Genomic DNA, 24,419 nt, shown 5'->3' on the forward strand with positions numbered 1-24,419 from the left:
TCACCAGCCTCACACCTGATACACTTTTCTGTTCTCAAGCCTTGTAACAACTTTCTTGAAAACTAATTGATGACAGGTGTAAAACATTATCTAAACAGTTAAAATTGAAAAAAAAAAGACGCATGATGTCTTTTAAACATTTATGGTTCAGTCAAGAAAAGCTTAGTTGTAAGGCGGGAACAACCATATAATTCAAATGTGTTACTTTTCTCAAGGGGTGTGTGTGTGTGTGTGTGTGTGTGTGTGTGTGTGTGTGTGTGTATACACACACACACACGCACACATACAATCAGTATATATTGTTTTTTGCAAGGAAGTCTTGTCATTAATTTTAATTATTCACAATTTTAGGGATCTTTTGCACATTTAAAAAACGTATTTTTTATTATTACAACATTATTAATGATTACATCTGTTTTTTTTTTTTTTTTTTTTTTTTTTTTTTTTTTTTTTTTACCTGTTATGCTATAATTATGTTATAAGCTCTGGTAATCATTCAAAATTTAAATAATTCAGGAAAATGCAAATGTAGATATTCTGCATGACAAAAAAAAAAAAAAAAATCAATACTTGAGATAATTCATCAATATATTTTATTTACAGCAAACACTGGACATGTGTACCTGCTGCTTGCTTATGGTTATTAATTAAATTAAATAACAAGTAGTAGTTATGAAACTTTAGCTTTTGTTACAGTTTGCGAAACAGAAGTTGCGTGTTACAATATAAAGTAGCTGTTTCCTCCCTATCAATAAACAAGATGCCAAAGAGATATTCAATTTGTCAGTTTGACAGTAAACACAAACACAGACTTATTTATTACCAGTAAAATAAATAAATAAATAAATAAATTCTGTACATAAACTAAATACCACACATGAAGGAGATAACAGTCTTACAAAATCAATTATTGTAATTCTATACAAATAAAATAAAAAAAAAAAAAAAATGTTGAAACTATTAAACTATTTAAAAACATAAATTCTTATTTTTTTCTGTGTTTTCCAAACCGCTACTAAGAGGAAAGTACCATAGGGCATGTACCTTTACCAAGTGCACTGCAAACTCCTTACAATTCACACCTACTTTTTACAGTTTTGCATAACAAACCACTATTACTAATTCAGAAACATTATGTGCACCTTAGCAGTTCACTGGAGGAGAGAGCTCTGTCTCCACTACTAATGTGGGTGATTTAAAACACCAGGGGGGTTGGGGGCACAGACTGTACACAGGAGCCTCACCAATATCCAAGGGATAGTACAGCCTTCCTATTCTTCTCTATACAACAAACAAACATCCCCTTTGCCCTTAACTAATAGAGTAATCCAGTCTTAATAAAGCCCTTATCTTTCCAATGCAACTTTCTAAAGAAATTTGTATTCCAGACAAGACATCCTTTAAATGGTGCAGAGGGCAGAAAATAAAAACTCATTAATTGCAGATTCCAGGTCAGTAACAGAATGGTCTAGTCTGTCCCCACAAAACATTCCCAGGGAGATTAACTTCTAACTTTCTTATTTGTTTACCATTATCTATTTTTTCTCTGGCAATATAAGACATCTATATTGACGTTTTAATTGCTGTTCGGTACAGGGACATAACTAGAGCATTATCCCTGCCCCCTAACAGTTAACAATTCTAATTTCTGAACTCATACACACTTCAATGCATCGGCTCTTTTAAGATTATTTTAAGACAGGGATGTGATATTGCATTGTTCTTAAGATGGAAAGTATTTCATTATAAGTTTTATAAGGGCTGAACTGCACTGAAATAATTATTGGCCAACTAGATTTATAGCTTCCATGTCTATTTGAACTACTACTTTTTTCACAATATGCCATATAAAAGTCTAGAAGTATGGGAATAAAGGGACTCCCACACCATTTCACAGTTTGCCTTTGGAACAAATTGTAGTTATGGGTATATTAGGACATTTTGTTGAGAGAAACCTGCTTTCTTCTGCTCCTGTATACCTTCCACACAGAAGCAGAAACAGAATTGTTTACATCTGGAATGTAGCATGTGATGTAACAACCCAAGTAAAACAGAGGGAACTCATTAGTGTTGTCTGTGTCTGCAAGACACTGTCCATGCTCGCCGGTGTGTAGAAACCAGGCTAAAAATGCCCCAGTCAGGCCATTTCCTGGCATTTATCTTGCTTCCTGTCCAGCTTTAATGGCCAGCAATTAAATGGCAGGAGCACCGCATGCCAAAGAGTTAAGCTTGACTTTAATTTTTTTTTTTTTTTTAAACCCTTACCAAAATGCTTGTTGATTCTGTACTTTCAGAATCCATCAATTGTAATCTATTATTCAATTTAAGCGCCTTTGATTAATTGAGTGCTATTAACTAAACCATTAAAGCATTCTGTAAATAAGTATTTAATTTAAAAACATTATAGTTAAAAAAACAACAAAAAAAAAAACATATAAATATAATATGATTTCATATGATCTATTTTGTTTAAATGATTATAATTAAACAAAACAAAAAAAAAAGCTTTGGCTGGGATAAGATGACCATCGTACTGTAGTAGTGGTTACTGGACACATCTGATTTATGGCAGTTCTGACGCATGGGGTCAAAACAAACAGTTACCACCTCATTGTGAAAAAGATATGCAGACAAACAAAGTATTTCTCCCATTTACACATATACTGCCAAGATTTACATATAATGGCATGCCAACATTAAAAATAATGGAAGTTGCTAGCACTTTGTGAATGCTACCCATTAGTGATTGTATTTAATATTTTGTATACATTCCAAATTCCCACAATATTTAAAATAAAATTGTAGTTCAAGTGTGACTGCTGTATGTCTCAAGTGTGAGCCAGAGTTTGAAAAACAGAAAGAGTATCTCTTTTAATCCCAAAGGATGCAAGGAATGAGAAAAAACTGGAGAGCCAATGCCAGGATCTCTAAAATCAGATAACAGACATGCAGCCCTCTTCCTTCATTGACTGCACTATTGCTTCCACAAGGCACTGCATTCTCAACAAACACCAGCAGACAAGAGATTTTATGGACTGGGTAGTGATTCTCCTTTTTAAAAACAACACAACCAAAGGCACTGATATACATAAACAGTAACAGTATACAGTGTAACACAATCAAAACAAACAAAAAAAAAAACAGCTAATGTTTTTCAAACACAAATGTTTGTTTTTAAATTTTGTTTGGGAATTGCTATTGTCTACTGCACGTTGCTTAGTTCTATATACTGCACAGTGCATCCATTAAAAAAAAAAAAACAGTCACAAATTTGAAGGTCAACAATAAAGCAGCTTAAGTGAGGTTTTTATGTCAGTGCCTTCTTCACTGTACATTTCTATATACAGTTCTATGTTAAAAAAAAAAAAAAAAAAAAGCACTTTTAATTTATTGATTAGCCCACTTTAAAGATTAAGTAATGGGGTTCCGAAAAATATAGTTATACATCCCCATGTGTTGCTATAACTGTTTAAATAATGTACCAGTGCATTTTTTTCATTGTTATTATTATTATTTGTTTATTTAGCAGATGCTAAAGACGACTTACAGAGACTAGGGTGTGTGAACTATGCATCAGCTGCAGGGTCACTTACAACAACGTCTCACCCGAAAGACAGACAGAAGGAGGTTAAGTGACTTGCTCAGGATCACAGAGTGAGTCAATGATTGAGCCAGGATTAGAATCAGGGACCTCCCAGTTACAAGCCCTTTCCTTTAACCACTGGACCACACAGCCTCCTGCCAACTTTTTACATATAACTTTAGTCTGCTTCAAAGCTATTTTCAAAACGTCCGCTTTAGTGCACTGCGGTTTGATATTTGATTGTGTATAGACTACTATAGTACATGGTTGATTTTAACTTTGATCAATACTTTAATTAAAACCATTACATTGTGCAATTAGGTGATGGTGTTGTGGTGTAATAATATTTTAGAACTGCAGATTCAATGAAAATACTTGATACTAAAAGAAAATTAGTGTAAAAAAAAAAAAATCAATGAGCACCATACGTACTGAAAACAGTATCATTTTCTTCTATCTGATTCTGTCGCATTTCTATAAACCAATGAACCTGAACCTTAATTTCACTTGATTTCTTAATGGTGAATAAAAGGCTAATGGGGAAACAAAAATGCGAAAATCCAAAAGCGATTTAGTTTGATTTGGACTCTCTCCAGTTCATTGTATTTGAGGGTCAGGAGGGAAATGCACCAATGTATAATTTAAATCACTTTACAGTATCAACAATCCAATGCTATTTTCTTTGTTCCTGTTATGAACAAAATTTGTTGACACAGTCCCAAACATTGATTAATGCTCTTTTAATAGACTCTCCGGGCATTGTGACTCCATTGGGAAAGAAACTAACACGTGGCCCTCAAAGGAGAGGACAAGACACAGTGTCTTTTGTCTTTTGTTCCAAGATGGAAATAACTGTCTCCAGTCTTGATAAGCTTCTCTTTTGATCTCTTTTCTAATAAACAGAGGTAGGCATTAGCCTAGTTTCATGCTGGTCTTAAGTCAAAAATCGACAGACATAAACTATTGGACATGCAAACCATACACTCCTTTTTTTAGTGTATTGTGTGCTAAATAGTAAGTTGTAGTGAATTATTTTCATTTATTTGGTGTTATATTAGGACTTGACTTTTCCTAATGTTATAGTTATAATTTAGTAGTACAATTTAATTGTGCATAATAGAAACTAATGTTTTGTCTTTTTTTGTTATTGGAAATATGAACAAAGTTTGTGAGCTATTATTTTAACTTATTTGGTAACATGTTACTATATTTGACAATAAAAGGCACAGGCAACATCATTCAATATTGAATAGACACAACAATATTCTACAGATGCAGTTGTATTATTATGTATAATAAAAGGCAAACATGAAACATGATTAATGTGATCCTTAGTAACTAGTTATGTTCTTCTTGATTCAGATAAAGCCAATATTTCTTGCCACTAAGTTATACTGTATGTTCCAGTTCCTGTAAATCAGTGGAGTCCAATTACGGGTAACTCAGTAAGTGAACTATAGTGCTGTTACAGCATTAATTGACTTCATATTTTTATTAACTCAGTTATATGCTTTAGGGGTCTCTCTTCATTTTGTCAAGTTTGATTGAATAGTGCCAAAGAACATGAACATAAAGGGGCCGATGTAAGGATACGTAAAAGGTGATTAGTAGCTGCAAAACGTCGATATTGCTGCCCAAAAAAGTGTTTAGCTGGCGTAAAGTGGGACTTTAGCGGTCACTAAAAAGTGACGTATGTAAAGAATGGTTTTCACCTGGCATTCTGCAACCGCTATCAAATTAGCACTTCATCATCATTAACCAATTTAAATGACATTGAAATATATTCAAATGAAGACTTGGGCGGGGATCTGGCATGCTAAGTGGGGTGCAAACATTATAATGAGATGTAAGATATTTTGCCTTACACTTGGTCAATTGCTGACACTCCAATAACTTTGCACCTCCTCTGACAAGGTGCAAACCATTGCAGAAGCGAGTAATTAAGAGCTGTATAAAACCACACACCTTCAAGACCTGTCATTGGCCTCAGGATGGCTACAGTGGTACCATATGGTCTTTTTAGTAGCATAACTGATGTTGGCTGGCTTTTCCAAATAACTCAATTTCATACTGAGCGACCTTAGCCATAAGGACTCTCAGCACCTCCTCAGAAAGCTTTTCTTTGCCGTGCACCAAGATGATTTCGCTGCCCTTCCTTTGACATATTTTTTTGCTTTGTTTGATTTCCGTGCTCCACAAACCTCACACAGCGCCTATTACTCTTGTACTCCTAACTTATCTCACCTGGCTGTAAGTGCGGCCGCTAAATAGCCTCATGGTCTGGTGGCGCTCTTTGCGACCCTCACTCTTATGATTATGCTGATTATTTGGGTGTGTTGAGTAATTTGCATTGCTCTTAAGCTTACTTAAGCCACAGGACAAAGTAACTTCCTAGCCGCTAGGCAATTTGGATTTTGCAGCCGCAACTGTTTGCACTGTGCCTGTCCTTACATCGCCCAAAAGTGTCGTATGTACTTTTGGATCAAGTGGTATCATGTACATGTTCAGGTAAACTGATTACCACATTACATGCACATATTTTGTACCACAAGAGTCCCCTTCTGTTAAACTTTTTTTTTTTTTTTTCTAAAAGGATATATTGTAATCTTTGTATTACAAATAATTATAACAAAAATGAAAATATTTTCAATGACTTTGATTTTTATTGACTCTTACAAGTAATGATGTGACAAATGAATGGCTTGGCCAGGCCTCAACCCATAACAACCACACTGCTAATTAGTCTGTGTCAATTGATCTAATAAATATGATCTGCCTCTCTCTAATTTCAACCAAATTGTTCACCCACGACATTTCTCTCCACTTGTGGTGGTACTGGATAACCTGCCAATCCAGTCTTTTGGGTAGGCCACTGTTCAGCTACTGCAGCAGTGCCAAAATGGGCAGCTCTTACAGAGGTAAAAAAAAAAGAAAATATGTTTCAATTTATACAGACTGAGAATGGTTGCATGTTTCAATACAAAATAATGACATTTGAAAGCAAAATTACTTAAACAGCAAAATCACACCAGTGAGGTTATCTTTTAAGCAACCTGTAAAACTTTTTGGCCAATTCCCTATACACAGTAAATAGGAACGCTGCTTGATGTTTTTCAATCTGGATTAACTAATCGACTGATTGAATGATATAGAACCTGCATTGAAAATGTAAATGCCACTTGAGAAGTATCTGTTCCCCTTTGTCCTAAATACATTACTATATTACTTCCCACAATGATACTTTCTTAGATTAATCTCCTTAAAAAGAATCTGACATCCTCAAGATCAGGTTCCTTGACTACTGAAGCACTAAGAGTGCATTGTGATGCACAAACCATATTGTGCACATGGATTTATAATCTGAGACAGAAAACCCAGTGTAAACAGACCCTGCATACATATAAACTACACTTCACAAAAAATATTTTAAAAAATTAAGGGGAAAAAAAAAAAAAAACACCACAGTATCAACCACAGCCTTGAACACTACAAATTGAAAACACTTCTGCCTTGTTTCCTGTTCAGAGCAGACAAGGCAATCTTTAACCTTGTTGAATTATGCCATCAATTCAAAACTTTCTTTGGCATTTGATGAATTAAGCCTTCATTTTATCAAGCATTGGCAATATAACACCACACACTGGTGTTTTGTAATAGCTTTCAAATACCATTGAGATCTTTTATGATGACTGCATTTTTTTAAAGGATTAAAAACAATGAAATGTAGTTTGTTTTAATTTGAACGTAATTGTGATACATATGGTGTAATGGATGTCACATATACTGTACACTAGTTACTTTACATTCACTGAATATTTCTTTTCACGAAATTACTTTTGTGAGAAAAAATCAACGTGATAGAACAAAAAACACAATATAATCTGTTTCTGTGTGAACTTGGAGCTCTCAGTATAGATTAGTTATTTTATAACGTTCATGTTTAACCACTCCATCTTGTCACTGACTTAAATGCATTGCAGTTACATTATCATTACTTACCATGAATAGACCAATTCATACACAACATCTCAGGTTCCTGCTTGTAACAATTTTTTCAGTAGGGATGTCAACTGCACAACAAGACAGTCATAATACTTGCCCAAGTTCACACAGGACGTTTGTGACAGGGCATGAGTTGCACTGAATTGCTTCTGTTCCTTGCCAGAGTCTACTACTGCTCTTAATTATAACTACTTCCTGTATCTTGTATTTGATTTTACTGTTATAGGTGTCCGTGTTCAAGTTTTTTGTAATTGCTCTTATTGAAATCATTCTCATCCATTTATCATACTTACTACGTGCTCTTACTGGACTTTACTTGTATATGCAACAAAGTTGAAGCCATGCTTACATGTACGGATAATAAATACATAAGAGATATAAAACACGAGAATAAAACTTTGACTAGAAAAACGATAGTAAAATAACATGAAATGTTGACGACAATAGACTGTAATATACTAGTAAACATGTCATTTAAAAAACATTGTTAAAATGCGAGCGGGAAATATTCCCGTAAACGATTATTTATTTAGATATCAATAACGACAATGTTGTAACGGAATGGCCTTACCAGACTTCATCACGTGAAGTAAAATTGAAAAACTCTCAGAAGAGTCTCTAATTTATTACCCAAAAAAGTTTTGTCCTAGGTATTTTGAGATCCAGAACTGCGTTCTCCATGCGATGTACCTAACATGTAGGCACATTTAATAATATAAATATATATATATATATATATATATATATATATATATATATATATATATATATATATATATATATATATATATATATACACACACACACACCCACACACACACACACACACACACACACACACACACACACACACACACACACCCACACACACACACCCACACACACACACACACACACACACACACACACACACAACACAACAACAACAAAACAGCTCAAGAAAAAGGTCAGATGTCCTACTAGTCTTAATATATCTATTTAGATAAAGTATTTAATATAATTATAGTCTTGATTAGTCTTGAGTATATGTGCAATAGTGTAAAGTGCCCATACAATGAACATTCTGTACAATTTCATTTCCAACTTACTGAAGGTATTCAAAACACAGTAAAACAATAGCTCATTAATTAGGAATGTCACGCAACAAGATGGCATTATTTCTGGAAGAGCAAAAAAATAAATAAATAAATACAAGGAACTGCATTCACCTTAATTTGTCTTGTAACCTCCTGCTGAAAAACGACACTTATGTAGATTGATTTGAATCACATCAGATTGGCTGACATCGCAGTGGGCATTTACTCTCTGATAGAAGCCTGCTAAATCTTGTAGCTGAGTGGCTTAAGGTACTGAATCATCTTCTAATTAACCAAAAGATCCCAAAGAAGAAGGCTTTCCTGTCTGGTAAGACCTTCCTTGTGTCGTTAAATGCTAGAGCCGATGGTATAGCCCTTAAATGAGGGTTCTATTGCTACTAGAAAATGGATATGTTAAAAAAATAAATACATTTAAAATTGTTGCTAATAAATACAAATGTTTTCCTCAATATTCCACGAGTAATGTGGCTTGGTAGCCTTCAGTCTTTAGTACCCTAGTGGTGGACGATGTTGTGCTGTGGGTAGTTCAAATAGCCTAAATAATACCTCAATACTAAAACAATCTTTTACTAACATGGAGCTGTTCTTCGGTTCATGTACCTCATTCACAAAGCGAACATAGTTTTTAAACCAGTAACTTTGAATTTCTTAATTAGGATTTGAGTGCAGATTCGCAAATTTGTGTAAGTTTTAATATTTAAGTTACTGTTAGGTCCTACAATTTATTTAGTTTTAGTAATTGTCCATTAGCCTACATGTGTTAATGCTGATTGTGCTATTTGTTTATTAACTTGTTTACAGTGTTTTTTAAAAAGTTAGAGAAGAGAGCACAGTGCCTGTTGTTAAAGTAATCAGTCTACATCCAGTTGTTTGATTTCTACAATTTGTCATTCAAACCAGACTAGTTGTTATTTGTGGTTAATATGTTGACAGCAAACACTATTCTGGATTAAAAATAAATAAATACAATTTGCTATACCAAATTTAAACAGATCAATTGAGCGTACAGGACAGCGAGGAAGCAGGCAGTCTGCATTGACAGACAACATTCACAGGGTGTGAGCTAGAACAGAGATTTTCTTTCATCAAGCAGGTACAAAAGGTGCAATTAATGAATACATGAATACTGTATTTACGTATTTTCCTGGGGGATTGATTTGGAACAGAGATTAAAACATAGTTTTAAACGAAAACATGCAACGTCCTTTATCAGAGGTTAGAAATCTCCTATTCATTTTTTTATATGTCCTTAAAAGGAACAAAGCCTGAAGGACATAATCATGTATCAAGGTTGGATTTAACCAGAATGAACTGTTCTAGGGTTTCTTATGTACAAATATGTTATCACATGGTCACATTGGCAAGAAACATGCTTGGTACAGTATGTGAAAATTACAGCACCATTAATAACAACAGGTGCATTACAAGGCTTGTAAGATGATATATTGTGGAAACTGCTCTTGTCAGTGATTAAACAATCCTAAAAATGTTTAAATACTTCAACTATGTTACTGCCGTGCTTATCAGTCATTTATGATTGATATATCAATATTTCAAGTTCAACTGTAGTTATGAATCACAACTATTAGTTTCTGCGTAATGCTTTTCAGTAAGCATTTTAATACTTTTTTTTTTTTTTTTATATATATATGACTTCTATCCTGTCACATATACTGGTGCATTAATTGCTCTGTGTTCAATTTATGTTAAGACAGGTGTATATTTCTTTTATACACTTGGAAATATAGGTAATTCTCTATATTTAGTAATTCAATTAATATAACTAAGCATACTTTATCTGCATAGTTTAACTTTATCTTGATAAAAGTGTATTATGCCGAGTAGCCTTAGTTATCCGCCACACGTCTGTAGTTATTGGAGAGAGAAAGCGAGTGTCGTTTTTTTAATGAACTGTCCATCAATTCCATAACTTTAAACACACAATCAAATACATGATTTAAATAACCTGCTAAGTCCAGAAGTCAAACAATTCTGCTTTTGGTCTACTAAATTAACAACACTACACTGAAGAAGGCAGAAAGTCTACTGGAACCAGAAGTTTCTTTGTCACATTCAACTGGATTTTTCCTTTTTTTCTTTATGTATTGTATTTATAAAATAAAGTACAATAGTACTGCTGATGTATGGAACTAGTAAATCAGTATTACTGTATTGCTAAAGCATTTAGTAACTAGGTACTCAGATGGTATTTCCAAATATACCTGGCTGGTAGCATAAATGTGCTCTTGATACCAAAAATTTGGGATACTGTATGCTAATGTACATACTGTAATCAGCTATGAGATAATGACAAGTGTCTCCTAAATGGTGAGGGATATTGTAGCAATGCAAAAATGCTATTTCACATGGCAGAATTGATATAGTGTACTGTACTAGATCAGAAAGTGTCAACTCTATTAATAACTATAATAAGTAATTTTGCAGGAACATGCTGACTTACTTAATGTAATTGGTTAAGGCCAACTCAGTGTTGATTAAGAAAGTTGTCAGGTTTAGAGCAAATTAGAAAACTCTGGGATGTATTCAAAAACAACCATGAAAATGCTTTAAACAAGGCATGTTTGCCTGTGATTCCTGATCATGTCAATGGTATGTGAAGATGAAGTTGATGAAATTTCTAATTGGTGGTTAAGTCCTTATCTAAGCTTTTAGATCAGTTAGCTACTAGGACCCGGATGAGTATAGATGGGCTGAATGTCCCCCTCTAGTTCTTAAAATTTATTATGTTTTTATGTTATTATCTGTCAGAATAATTTGTAAATAATGATCAAGTCTGTTTTTTTTTCATTCACCGGTTAAAAATCTAAGTGCAGATTCAATGTTGTTTTTGTAGATTCATTCTTAATTATATATCTTTTTATGTGTCTCAGGTCTACCTTTTATTGCTACCTTTGTCACAAGAAATATCAAGGGAAAAACTGAACTCAATTCGAAACAAAATGTTTGAATTTTTCTGTTTGTATTTATATTACCAGTAAGGACTTTATAAGTGCTTTTCATGCCTACTACAGGTACAAAGGCATGATTTACAACAAAATAAGACCTATTTTTCTGTGGGATCTAAACCACCAAAATATTGTACCACAGAGGCTTTCATTACCAGACACATGTACACAGTTCCCATAGGATAGATTGCATATGTCAGGAACCAAAAGAGGAAACATAACTTGCAGTTGCCACAGAACATGCAATATACAGATGCAGCCCAAGTGCTTTAGGACATGAGCAGCAGACTGACATGTCATTCAACCCTTGCTGAACAGATTGTCCACCTTAAGAAATGATATACATCTGCCACTAACTTGCACTGATGAATATCATACTTAAAATCAGTTTCACTTGCAACAGAAATGGAACAGAATAAACACAAATATTAGGATTTCAATTAAATGCTTGATTAAATGAACTATAAACTGAAACACTGTGAAAAACAAGCAAAGAATGGAAGGTTTGACATGTTTATAAACTCCATAACCGGTAACAGAATAACCAATCAAAGACTGTTTTTTTTACATAGCAATTTTTCATTATTATGCTTTGGGCTATTCAGGAGCTAGATGTACAAGCATGAGCCATGAGCATACACTTACTAAATGTTTCAGCGAGGTAGTTTAAGAATTTTACAAGAGAACACAGTTGCTAATCTATATGAAGTATATAGTCATGTTGACAGTAATTTTGCCTCCTCAGGCAAGCCTTCACTCATGAAGATTAGCTGGAGCAATCTCAACATTTTTACAACTATTACTCGATGTTACTAAGAGGGCCATCTCCAGAAACACCTGATGTAATACATTTTGACAAACACGGAGTACTGGGGTGATGAGCTGGCAGTGAGAAGGGAAGCAGGATGAACACTGGTGCCAAAACATATGTTATCCTTTTGTGCAATACCTGTCTGTACCAGATTTTTAGCATTTAGAAGGACATTTGCAGTTGGTTCTCATTAAATCCTTGAAATAGTTGGCAATGTAGTTTATAGAAACAGACACATGAATGAAGTCCGAGCAAAGCCCTGTAAAGAGTAACATTCGGATACCGTACTGGAAGTAAACATGTTACAATGTATTGACAGCTCAAGCATTTAAGACTTTACCTAATGTCAAGGTAGAGATTTCAATGATTACATTGCTAGGCATATTAGGGGAAGTTCTTTATTCCTATTGTTGTGGTAAGGTATTTTCTGAAATTAAAAAGCAAGCTGAACTGTTTTATTGATGTATAACCCCTAAACCATCTGTTTTTCTTAATGACTTGGTTTACATATCCCTGCAAGGAGTATTAATGAAGGGAGTGAAATGTTAAGAAATTAGCCATTTCACTAAGAAAAATAGTACTACAGTTATGAAGCATCACTACCATAAATCTTGAAAAAGGTTACATTTTTTCAATGCAATCCAAGATTGGCAGTTCAATAAGGGTCTTTGTCTGTCAGCATTCTATTATGAGGTTACAGCCAAGATCAGCTAACGTATATTCTGAAACCACCTCGTAAAGAGCTTTGTAGCACGCCTTTCTGTCAATGTGATATACAGTCTGAGTAAGTGAGAAGCTGGCATGGGCAAGACAATGCTGTACATATGCCAAACATGTGTGAATTATTTGACTTCTGCTGTAAATAATTTAAAGATATAAAGTGAAGATAGCAGAAGGTGCAATTTAACCTGAAGTGGATTAGATGAATTGATTCTTTGTAAATACTTTCTCTGCTTGTCCAGAACCAGCATTGATACAAATACCATACAGACGGCACTACTTTATCATTATGTTTAATAATAGATTTAAAATAATGTCCAGCTCACAGCTCCTAAAGGGGCATATATTTTGTGTATCATATTGCAGAAGGCGGCTTAAAAAAATAGTTTTTTTGGTATTATAGTGACATACTTTCCAGAATGGCCTTTGACCTGACCTGCAGATCATGCACAAATGGATCACTTCAGGCGGGTCAGTGGGTCAAGAATGGTACTGTACGTGAATATAACAGACCTGCAATGAGAAAAACTATAAGCCCTGATTTTTCACTTGAACATTGCCATATAATAAACAGAGGGCCTTATTCAAGACTAACTGACGCTTAAAGAAATGCGTTATACCAGATTTGCTTTATTTTCCCATTATGATAATTTTTTAAGCATAATTTAATACTGTTTCAGAACTAATGTATAGTCACCACAACATTTTACCTCAGCAAACCAGAGCAATGTCGGTAATTAGACCAGTATAGAAATGACTACTGGGGTGCATGAGGTGTGTGCACAAATAAGTGAAAAAACAATGAATTAGTTAAGCTTCGCAATGGTAAGTTAGAAATTACCAGTGCAATTACCAGTGTCATTGTTATGTTTGCCTCAGCACATGCATTTTAACTTACTCTGGCATACTCAGAAACTTCTATCTGTGAGTGCTGCTGAAACAGTAATAAATAATTGTCAAGGACCCATATACTGTAATAGGAAAATACACACACACACACACACAGACTTTAAAAAGTTACAAGTGTAAACCGTCGTCAGAATGTTAACAATGAAAAGAAAAATGACAGATATGTTATTTAAACAGTTGTAGCAACATATGGGGACATGTAACACTATATTTTTCAGAGCCCCTCTACTTACTCTTCAAATGTAACATGTAGCACGCAGATTAGAATCCTACTATACATTCCAACCTAAGCCTGAAATAGGGAAACAAATAAATTCTCAGACAGACTTACTTTGAATTGTAACCATTTTGCTATGTGAGAAATGTACTGAGGTGGATTTGTGTTTAAAAAGGTAAATGAGTTGAAGACATGTTTTTCTATGTTGAAACCAGACTCCAAATCATTTTCATGCTGGACCTGTTGACATGTAATGTTGTTTGTGAAATCAAACCCTAAAGCACCTATTTGGTATCAATGTGCCTTCCATCAGTTGACTAATATTATTCATACAATATTATTGATTGCACAGGTATTAGGGTAAATATTAAAGCATCTTTATAAGGTTAATGAGGGGTTGGGTCACAGGATGCCTAGTCTTGAGTAAATGTGCTGATTCAGTTCATGGCAAACTGCAGTCAAGATGGGAAAGGGAACAGAGTCGGAGAAGTTTAGCCACATGCTTTGACATTGCTAGTACTACTTATAATTTAATTCAAAAAGGCAGTGGTAAAGAATCTTAGGGAAGTGGCTGTGATTATACTAGAGCAGTGGTGCTCAATCTGTAGTCCACATGACTACTCACTTTCCTGGGGTGGCTAAACCTTTTTGAGATGGCTTGTGACACGATGGTTCCTATGGTGACGTCATGTCCGGAAGAGACACAGACAGCATTGGGGTATGAATGCTCTGGTGCACACGTTTTAATTATAAATAAAAGATTTGTACAAAACAGAAACATACAAAACAAAACACTGAAAACAAAAGGCATGACGGCCAAAACTTACTAACAAACACAGAACACACGCAAGTATCGTGCTAGTCTAAACTAGCACATGTAGCAATTACTTTTCTCTGGTTTCATTTTTAACCTCACTCCTGACTATCGTTCCGCCTCTGAACACACTAACCCCCAAGTGAGACATTCAAGCTGGTTTTTATCTACAGCTGTGTTGGGACTCTATTGCTAATTAATTATTCACTTGAATCCTTGTACATTCTGCATGTGAACTAATTGTGCAGTCCCCGTGCCCACATACTAATACCAGCTTTAATCTGCACGTGCAGAGATTGTGCAATCCCCTTGCCTAAATACAAATATACATTTTAAATCCACCCTGTGGATTCTCAGCAGGCCATCTTAGCCCATGAGACCCAATACTGGCCCAAGAAACTCCAGTAACTATAGACACCCCCCTACAATTTTTGAATAATTGTCAGGAAACCAGCAGACATTACAGTTAAAGTATATCAGAGGAACACAGCTGTAAGACCATAATTCAGTTAAATTATGTAAAAAAGGTGTACATGTACACAGGGATCATCTCTCTTTGTAGTGGCTTATATTCCTTTGGCCTGTTAGAAGACATACTGCAATCTCTCTACATATATTGAAGCTCTGTGCCACCCACTCTTATTTGCACACTTCTATTGGCCATTCCCTTGTTTTTTTTTAATAACATTCATACTAAGCACGTCATCAATAAGTCGTATGCCATTGGGTTTGTTTATTTTTATTAGAGCTAATGAATGAGTGACAACGGATAGGATTCAGTGAAGAGAGCTTCACTCCAGACTAAAGCAGCATGGCTAAATCCTACCGTGTTAACTAATTTAGTCCAGCTGTGAGCCCTGTCCAGAATTACAACAGACGTATGTTCCAGATGACTAGCCATATAGATTTACATATCCATTGCGCTTATATATATATATATATATATATATATATATATATATATATATATATATATATATATATATATATATATATATATATATATATATATATATTCTGCTTTGTCAGTTTGGTTTAAATTACTTATAAAAAGCAAACAGCAAAATGTATTTGACAGTTGATTAATTTATTGTGAAAATCTGACAACAACTGAAACTCAGGTCAACCTCCCACATAAATACTGTGAATAACGTTAGGCTATTACCATAAACCTGGTTCCCTGAAAGAGAATGACAAACATTACCGAATGGAAAGAGCCTCTCTGACTGTCAATTAATGAGCATATAGAAAAAAGCTGCCCTATCAGGGCCCTGCTGTGAGGGGGAAGTCCCTCCCACTTCCTGTTGAAGAGGGACGTCCTCACAGTAGCACGTCAGCTGAGGATACGACCTCAAAGGGTAATGGTTGTCATTCTCTTTCAGGGAACCAGGATTATGGTAATAACCTAACGTTCCCTTTCAATTCGAATGGCAACCATTACCGAATGGGAAAGCTGTACCAAAGCTATCGTGGCTCCAGATTACCGACAGTACAGCCCCATGGAAATAGAATCAGGGCCCACATCACGCCTAAGGGCATGCCGTCTGCAAAACTCTAGAGCCCAGATGGGGTCTTGTTCAGTTTGTAACATCAAGGCATTAAAAACGCACAAATGTCTGACTACCTGTCCATGCAGCAGCATTGCATAACTCATCTAAGGAGGCGCCATGAAGGAAAGCCCACGAAGTTTCCTGGCCCCTGGTAGAATGGGCAGTTATGACCCCCGGTAACGTCACCCAGTCACCCAGTGTGCTAGACGTTGCTTCGACAGGGCCTGACCTCTAAAGGGGAACCCATAGCAGACAGCGCAGAACCCGAACTGGGCATAGCGCATGTTGTCTACGGTCCTCCTCTGACTCATGCGGGGGAGGTCTGAAATTTCCAAAACCATTGATTGATTAATATGGAATGAGGATACCACCTTTGGCAAAAAGGATGGCTTTGTTCTTAATGTTACCTGCAAGTCACTTCCAGTGAAAGCCATACATGTGTCATCAATGGAAAGTGCATGAAGCTCACTTACTCGTCTGGCAGATATAATGGCTATTAAAAATGCCACTTTCAATGAAACAGGACACAGTTCTGCTGACGCCATGGGCTCAAGTCTAACTTTCCATTTATATGAGTACCAGGCTCTAGTGCTCGGCACCCTAGCAGAATGTAGTGTCTCTACTACTGCATCTGGCAAACCTAGTCTAAATAGACGGCTCCGTTCAATGGCCCTACCCAGAGTTGGAGCTGGTGTGGGTTCGGGTGCCATAATAGCCCCTTCGCTTGGCTCAGGAGGTCCTTGCGCAATGGGAGCTGCCACAGCTGATCTGACAACATGTCGGAAAGGAGAGCAAACCAGGGGCGTCTCGGCCATCTGGGTGCAACCAGCAAAACCTATGCTCTCTCCACACTCTCTAGTGTCTTCTCTAGTGTCAGGGGTAATAATGGTAGCGGAGGGAATGCATACAATAGCCACTGTGACCAGGGGTGAGCTAGTGCGTCTACTCCCACGGGGTCCCTGTCTCTCTCCATGGAGAACCATACGGGGAAATGAGTGGACTCAGCTGTGGCAAAGAGGTTGACTCGTGCCAGTCGAAACCTCTCCCAAATCTGTTTCACCACTTGAGGATGCAGCCTCCACTCTGAGCTGTCTGGAGCTCTTCTGGACATGAGGTCTGCTACCTTGTTGTCCACACCGGGGAACTGCCCTGATGGAATGCAAGTTTCTGTGCATCCAGGACAGGAGTCTGTGTGCTGCGTAGTGAAGGCCCGGCGAGCGCAGGCCTTCTTGGTGGTTTACGTAGGCTACCACTGTAGTATTGTCCATCCGGACCAGCATACGTTTGTGCACTAACTGCTGGTGAAAATTAGATAATGCCAGGTTCACTGCTTGCAACTCTTGGGCATTTATGTGCGCTTGCTGCCAATGACCCTTCCACTGACCACTTATTCCTCTCCCATTCTGGGAGGCGTCAGTGGTGCTCACTTCCGTTCTGTGAGGGGGTTCGAGGGGAGACCTGAGGCATAGATTGCCAGGACGGAGCCACCACTCCAGTGTCTTCTGGCATTGTCTGGACACTTGCACCAGCCGGTACCGATTTCGGACCGGGTGCACCTTGAGCATGTTTACCCAGGCTTGAAGCGGGTGCATTCTCAGCAGCCCTAGTGGAAGGATTCTCAAGGCGGCTGCCATCAGCCTCAACAACCTTTGATTTACCTTGACCTGTAGGAGAGCATCCCCTAAATAGGGAGAATGTGGGCTCCAACGACCGAATCCTGTCTTCCGACAGTGAGGCAAGCATGCTCACAGAGTTCAGTTTGATCCCCAGGAACACTGTGGGCTGAGACGGTATGAAGTTGCTCTTCTGTTGATGTATTGAGAGCCTTAACTTCATCACATGATCTATGACCTGTTTTGTATGCGCCTCTGCACGTGCTTTTGAATGTGCGCAAACTAGCCAATCGTCCAGATAGTTCAGGATCCGAATACCCCACAGCCTGAGTGGAACCAGTGCTGCATCCATGCACTTTGAAAAAATCCTGGGTGCAGCCTTGCCATGGGTCATTGCCGTTGGTCAGTCCGGTTGTGGGGGTTTGGTGGCAGCTGGGGCCCCTCAGGGGTGGTCACTCCTGGGCTTGGGAGGGAATGGGTCTTTCTTAGGCCCCGGCCTCGGTCTCCAGCCAGAGAACCGGATACCCCTGGCCTGCGGTGGTCCCCTGCCGCTGACCCTGCCTCTGCCTCTTCCTGCTTGTCTACTCTGGGGTGAAGGGCGATGTTCCAACCCTTTCACCCCAGCAGGCTGCACATGCCACCTTGGGCGCTTGGGACCTCTCAAGGCTCACATCAATGGTTGCCCCAAAAGTCTGCCCCGGTGTAATGGGGGCGTCCACTTGCGCCACCTTCTCGGTCTCCATGACCTTGGCTTGTGGGCGGCCACCATCGCCACCGGCGACCTCCCTGATGCCTGACCTAACTCCCCTATTAGGTCGGTCATCGCCTTAGCTACCGCCTGGAGCTCCTCCGTGTCCACTTGTATAGCTCTCTCCTGCAGCCTCTCTGCCAACTGGTTCTGGTAGAGCACCAGTATGGCCATGGCATTTGCTGCTTGGCCCGACAGCGCTGCTGATGCATAAACTTTTTTAAGCATCACATCCGTTGTTCTGCAAGGCTTGGACAGACAGGATGGGTCCTTTTCCCCCTTGGTGAAGGTGGAACCTTGCACCAATACCGTAACCGTGTCCCCGATAGTGGGGAATATGCCTAGGCATATTCTAAGAGGTAGCATGGGAGCAAACAACACTATAGGATCATGTACAAAAACTGATGAAACAAAACCAACAACCTTGGAACCAGATGCAATTCACTGCTTCACTCTACTATCTTCTATTTTAGAAAACACCCTGTGTTTAATAAATATTCTTGTAATCCCTTCATTTCAAAACGTGGAGCATTTCCTGTCAATATGGCAGTACCTTTTTTTTTCCTTATGGGAAACACTGCCTCATAATCAGAATGTACAGTACTTTGTTATCTTTTTCCCAGGTTGCTCACTGGGGCCAGGGTTCCATGGCATTTCCAGTTCTGGCTGAATCATGCTGAGGTTCATTGGGCTTATATTCCTGGCAGTGCCGTTCTCATGTCCAGCTGGAAAGCATTGGGCCAGATTGTCTGACTAACTGAAATCCCTATGGTGTTTTTTTTTTTTTTTTTCTCAAGCTGCAACCCATTCCACCGTTTATCAAGTAGCCAGCCTAATCTTGCAAAAGCATGTTAGACATATATCAAGGTGGCCAGATTTTGAAGTCTTTAAACTGGGACAGTATGGAAATATTGTGAACAACTGCCAAGCTACAGGGAAGCTCATACTGAAAGTGAATGCAGAGACTTTCAACCATAAGTTGAGTATTGCATAGTGAAGGTCTCAATGGTTGCAGGCCAAGGAAAAAGCACAAGGACAATTGCTTAAAGTTTGCAAAACGGCATTTGAATGATGGATATGAGTTCTGGTCAAAGGTTTTGTGGAGTAGTAAAACAAAAATCGAGCTATTTTGTCACTCTGATAGTCGTTACGTTACGAGAAAGTTTGGTGAGGAGTACAAAGAAAAGAACACCATACCTACTGTCAAGCTTTGAGGTGGTAATATCCTTTTATGGGGCTGTTTTTTCTTTTGTTCCAATACATGGTAAAATGGATTCCATAGCATACCAAAAGATATTGGCCAATCATCTGAAACCCTACGCTACAAAACTTGTTTTAAAGCCCAGTTGGACGTTCCAACACAACAATGATCCAGAGCACACATCAAAATCTACTTCAGAATGTTTAAAGAAGAATAAAATCAAGGTTCTGGAATGGCCTAGTCAAAGTCCCGATCTAAATCCAACTGAGAATCTTTTGTATGAGTTGAAGAAGGTTGTGCACAAGAAAAGTCCTTGGAATTTGAAGAATCATGGCAAAAGCCCATTGACAAATATCCTAATAGTTTAAAATAAGTTATTATTACTAAAGGTGCCTCAACTTGCTATTAATTGCATGTTCCTTGTTAGGGTATTCACAAAAATTCACAAAAACAAAACTTTTGCTACAAAAGATTTTTCCTATATTTATTTGTTTTCGAAAAATTTCTATAAATTAAAATTTTTTGTGGATTGGTATTATGTTTGCAATTCTCCAGCCTGTCGGAACAACCCGTGTCAACAGACTGTTGCATGATCTTGGTTAGCAGTTTGTAAATAACTTCTTTAATTGGGAGGATCTCATCCGGCCCAGGGAATTTGTTTATTTTAAGAGCTCCTAGTCCCTTTAACACTTCTACCTCTGTTATACTATTACTTATAGTACTATTACTATTATAATATATTAGTACTAGTAATAGTTATTTAAAACTAGATAGAACATGTCAACATGTGGGTTATGTTGCCTGTATCCTCCTTTGTAAAAACTTGTGAAAAGTAATCATTTAATATATTTGCTATTTTTTTCTCTTCATCTATGATTTTGCCATTTGTATCTCTTAGACATTTTATTTCCTCTTTAAATGTTCTCTTGCTGTTATAATATTGGAAAAAAGCTTTTTGGAATTGGTTTTAGCCCCCTTAGCAATGCTCATTTTTATCTCTCTTTTGGCTTTTCTAACGTCCTTTTTTACTTGTGTTTGCAGTTCCGAGTACTCTTTCTGTGTACTTTGTTCTTGGTTCCTCTTACATGCTCTGTAAAGTGCCTTTTTTCTCTGAATATTTTTTTTAATTGATCTGTTAATCCATTTTGGCAATTTTGTTTTAGATTTAGATTTGTCTACTTTTGGGATGTAATTGTTTTACGCCTCTAGTACTACATTTTTAAAAAAACAGCCATCCTTTTCCGTGGATGTTTTCTCTATTTTACTCCAACATACTTCTGTTAGTCTCTGTTTCATTCCTTCATAGTTTGTCTTCCTAAAGTTGTAAACCTTAGCTTTAGTCATTACTTTTGTGGTTTTAAAAGCACTTCAAATGAGACCAGGTTGTGGTCTGAGTTTGCCAATAGTTCTCTGACCTCTGTTTAGGTTATTCGGTCTTCATTATTTGAAAAGAATAAATCAAGGCATGCCTCTTACCTCTTACCTGAGTTGTTGACCTTCTTTTGATGTAGTCTCCCTTCTGTTATTTTTGTTGATTCCTCCCCCCTTCATTTCTAGTTTAAGCTATTGTGGTCCATTTATTCTGTGCCTGTCAGGCACGTCAGGCCCAATTTATTTTCACAGTTGCTGTTTATTTCACACGCACTGTTTAAAAGTAATTTTATTCATAGTAAAACAGGTTTAAAAGGCACTGCATATCAACAGAACACTAAGTACCGCTCCAGCCCGGCCCCACTCCTTGTTTGTTGTATTTATCACATATCTCTTCATAATAGTGCATACTGATAAATCCTCTCCTGATCACTTGTTTTATCACTAAACTCCTCAATAATGCTATCCAAGTCATTATTTTATTACTATAACATCTCAAAAAGCTCCAACATAGGACCGCAAAGGATTAAATGCTTCTGAACTTCCTCAAGTATCCTTTCTCTGAATAGATTGGTTCCCTTTTTATTTAAGTGCAGTCTGTCCCACTTATATAGATTGTCCTTGTTATAGAATATGGTCCAATATTCAAGGAAGGTGGGGCATTCCTGTGTGCACCACGTTTTCAGCCATGCATTTAGATAATTTATTTCCAGCTGTCCATACAGTGGCTCTCCAAAGTATTCACCCCCCTTGGACTTTTCCACATTTTATTGTGTTACAACATGGAATCAAAATTGATTTATTTAGGAGTTTTTGCCACAGATCAACACAAAAAAAGTCAACGTGAAAAATAAAATCTACAAATTGTTCTAAATTAATTACAAATATAAAACAGAAAATAACTGATTTCAAAAGTATTCACCCCCCTTGCTATGACATAAGCTCTGGTGTAACCAGTTGTCTTTAGAAGTCACATAATTAGTTGAATGGAGTCAGTTAAGGTGTTTCACATGATTTCAGGTTGGTTAGTACATTTCCTAACAAAAACTACATCATGAAGATGAAGGAACATTCAAAGTAAATCCGGAATAAGGTTCTTCAAAAGCACCAATCAGGGGTAGGATATAAGAACATTTCCACGGCATTGAATATCCCCCAGAGCACAGTAAAGTCCATTATTAAGAAATGGAGAGAATATGGCACAACTTCGAATCTGTCTAGGACAGGCCGTCCTCAAAAACTGAGTATCCGGGCTAGATGGGCACTAGTCAGGGAAGCCACCAAGGGCCTATGGCAACTCTAAAGGAGTTACAGTCTTCCAAGGCTGAGCTGGGAGACACTGTGCATATGGTAACAATAGCCCAGGTGCTTCACAAAACTGGCCTTTATGGGAGAGTGGCAAAAAGAAAGCCATTGTTAAAAAAGACACATCAAATCTCAACTAGAGTTTGCCAGAAGGCATGTGGGAGACTCTGAGACCAAGTGGAATAAGATTCTATGGTCTGATGAGACCAAAATGGAGCTTTTTGGCCTGAAAGCTAAGCGCTATGTTTGGTGCAAGCCTAACACAGCACATCATCCTGAGAACACCATCCCTACCATGAAGCATGGTGGTGGCAGCATCATGCTTCTCTGCGTCAGGGCCTGGAAAGCTCATGAAGATAGAGGGCAAAATGGATGCAGCAAAGTACAGAGAAATCCTGGGGGAAAACCTACTGAAGTCTGCAAGAGACCTGGGACTTGGGAGAAGATTCATCTTTCAGCAGGACAATGACCCCAAACATACAGCCAAAGCCACACTGGAGTAGCTTAAAAACAAAAAGGTCAATGTCCTGGAGTCAAAGCCCGGGCCTCAATCCAATTGAGAGTATGTGGAAAGAGTTGAAAATTGCTGTTCACCAAAAGTCCCCATCCAACTTGACGGAGCTTGAGCAATTTTGCAAAAAAGAATGGGCAAAAATTGCAGTGTCCAGATGTGCAAAGCTGGTAGAGACGTATTCAAATAGACTCATGGCTGTAATTGCTTCCAAAGGTGCCTCTACCAAATATTGACTCAAGGAGTTGAATACTTATGCAATCAATTATTTTCTGTTTTGTATTTGTAATTAATTTAGAACAATTTGTAGATTTTATTTTTTACTTTGACATTATGGACTTTTTTTGTGTAGATCAGTGGCAAAAACTCCTAATTAAATCCATTTTGATTCCATGTTGTAACACAATAAAATGTGGAAAAGTCCAAAGGGGGTGAATACTTTTAAGTGCCACTGTATGCTCTTTTGCAAGGTGCTGGCAGTATCCCAGAAAATACCACAGTTTTGGTCTTGTCTTTCAATTTCCTTCCTAGCTCTCTGAATTTGTTTTGCAGGGATTTTGGCCTGTCTCTTCCAATGTTGTATGTACTGATGTGGACGACTACTACCAGGTCATCTCCTGTTCTTTCTAGGAGCCTGTCTACATTAGAAGTGATGTGTGTGACAAAGGCTCCTGGAAGGCAGCACACTTTTGTAGTATGCAGGTCCAGACTGCAAGCTGAACTTGCTGTGTTTCTCAATATGCAGTCCCTCAACAATCATGACCAATCATGGATATTGAGTCATGCCCAGTTTCCCCATTTTGGAAGAACAAATGGGTTGATCAAGTTAGACAATATGAGAGCATATTTTCCAGAAATTGATTGGACTGTGGTGAAACCACCAATTTCGTACATCGAATTAGGCTGACAGATGAGAGACCCTTTCATCTGCCTTATCGATGAGACCCTCCAGCAGTTTACCACATTTGGAGCAAAGCATTGGATGTGCTGGAGGCAAAAGG

At 37.5% G+C, this 24,419-nt stretch overlaps 1 protein-coding gene across 3 annotated transcripts in view; it reads right to left on the reverse strand.

The window, feature by feature from the left end:
- The window catches only part of LOC121320184 (rho GTPase-activating protein 7-like), a 168,567-nt gene that overhangs the window by 24,697 nt on the left and 119,451 nt on the right, over nt 1-24,419 (reverse strand). The gene's annotated exons all lie outside the window — the stretch shown is intronic.

This window comes from Polyodon spathula, chromosome 1, assembly GCF_017654505.1.
Source record: "Polyodon spathula isolate WHYD16114869_AA chromosome 1, ASM1765450v1, whole genome shotgun sequence".
Lineage (NCBI taxonomy): Eukaryota > Metazoa > Chordata > Actinopteri > Acipenseriformes > Polyodontidae > Polyodon > Polyodon spathula.